The sequence below is a fragment of the Coenobita brevimanus genome, chromosome 11, assembly GCF_032717465.1.
Source record: "Coenobita brevimanus isolate Jiangsu-jjx chromosome 11, ASM3271746v2, whole genome shotgun sequence".
NCBI classification, from domain to species: domain Eukaryota; kingdom Metazoa; phylum Arthropoda; class Malacostraca; order Decapoda; family Coenobitidae; genus Coenobita; species Coenobita brevimanus.
The window spans coordinates 380,785-382,895 of NC_136964.1; the positions used below are offsets into that span (position 1 = coordinate 380,785).

Consider the following 2,111-nt stretch of genomic DNA (forward strand, 5'->3'; position numbering starts at 1 on the left):
ATCGCACAGGTAAGGCACGATGATATCCGAAATGACTATTATAGATCATGAATTTTTGGTAAGGTTTATTTGTAACTAATTTGCTATACATATAATAACAATACGGACTAGAAAATGTTAAAAACAAACCATATATTACATCCTTGAGAGAGCAAGTGTATCAGCATGAGGGAAAAAAATCGTTGTTCAGTTTCCAGTAGCCACCATCCTTGTCTCAAAATGCTTTGCGTCAAGTGTACACCGATACTTTTTGGTGTGAGTGTACAGTCGTGGCCATAAACAATCTCCAATCCTCCTGTACCCCATGCCCCAGGCTGGCTCCTATATGCGCGGCAAGTCATACTGGAGTAAGAGGGGCTGAGAGGGAGGGGTCAGAGAGAGAAAGGAAGGTGGGTGGGGGGACGAGCGATGGTGCTGGGGTGGAGTGAGGGAGGGGAGGGAGTGCAGGTAGAGGAGGGAGAGTGAAATGCGATGTTGCGGCCACATAATTTGTCTATTTTCTTTCATTCAGGGCATCATATAAAGGAATTACTATGCGATAGATAAAGGTGCATTACACCTTGTATAGCGTCGTCAGATAACAAGCTTTAGATAGGTGGTGATATCAAGGCCTGGCTCGTGAGAGAAATATACTGACGTGACAGATCACACATTAGTGCGGAGCCAGATATTTGTGCTTATCCGTGTATTTTGACTTCAGACGCAGAATGGAATCTGGATGGCGTTGACTTCCGTAATGTTTTGTGTAAGAAACGTCCTCTACCCTTACATGTAATTAATTTTTGGAACTAGTATTATATGCAACCTTTGACATGGCTGTGTCCACAGTAAATATGATCACCTTTGCCGTATACATTCCGTCTATACAGCCACCATCATGTCAATTCAGTAATTATTTAATAACATCTCTATATGAAAAGGCTATTCAAAATAACTACGGAAAAGGTAAATAAATTTGATGTTTGTGCTCATGGGTAGATATGATAACGGTATCTTTCATAATCTGTTAGAGAGAAAATGAAACAAAATCCTACCCAAACTTCCAGAATATATCTATGTCAATGTTTACCGACAATGGTCAAGCCAAAGCAACCAGGAACGCCTTTAGCCCTGTCCACACGAGCGGGCAATGCCCGCGGGCACAAGCGAGCAGTTTGCCTGTTGACGGGCTCACCGCTTGTGCCCGCGGGCAAATGCGTAAATTGCCACGCATTTGCCCGCGGGCACAAGCGGTGAGCCCGTCAACAGGCAAACTGCTCGCTTGTGCCCGCGGGCATTGCCCGCTCGTGTGGACAGGGCTTTAGTAAGTAGTCCAGTGATGTCATGCCTTAAAAATATCATACAGGCGTCGCGGCACCGGGGAAACAATGTTGTTGGTGGTTTGCTGGTTTCGTTTGAACAGCTCCCACTAGTCCTTGGTGTGCTGGAGGGGGCGGGCCCGTGTCCCCTCGTTCTCTGGTTTCCACGCGTTGGCAATCTGGGCCCTCGCAGTCTCGATGGCTCTGCACTAATATTTGATTTGTCACGTCAGTATACTTCTCACGAGCTAGCCCTTGATATCACCACCTATCAGAAGTTTATCTGACACCGCTATACAAGGTGTAATGCAGCTTTATCTACCGGATAGTAACTCCTTCATATGATGCCCTGAATGAAAGAAAATAGATTATGTGGCCACAACTTCGCATACCACGTTGAGTACACCGCTTCCCGTCCGATCAGCGAAGTTAAGCAACGTTGGGTCTGGTTAGTACTTGGATGGGTGACCGCCTGGGAACACCAGATGCTGTTGGCATCCCTACGTGTCAAGTGGGGTTGGTGGAGGATTAGTGCCCCTCCCTGTAAAACAATTAACTCTAAGCCCTTGGCCACGCCATGTGGCATACATGGCGTCTGGCAATGAATGAATGAATGAAAACTTCGCATTTCATTCTCCCTCCCCTACCTACCCTCCTTCCCCTCCCTCACTCCACCCCAGCACCATCGCTCGTCCTCCCACCCACCTCTCCCTCTCCCTCTCTCTCCGGTCCCTTCCTCTCAGCCCCTCTTATTCCAGTGAGACCTGCCGCGCATAAAGGAGCCAGCCTGAGGCGCGGGGTACAGGGGGATAG

At 47.7% G+C, this 2,111-nt stretch overlaps 1 pseudogene; it reads left to right on the plus strand.

The window, feature by feature from the left end:
* The first annotated feature begins 1,676 nt into the window (after window positions 1–1,676).
* Window positions 1,677–1,794, plus strand: LOC145412222 (5S ribosomal RNA; annotated as a pseudogene).
* Window positions 1,795–2,111: the final 317 nt, after the last annotated feature.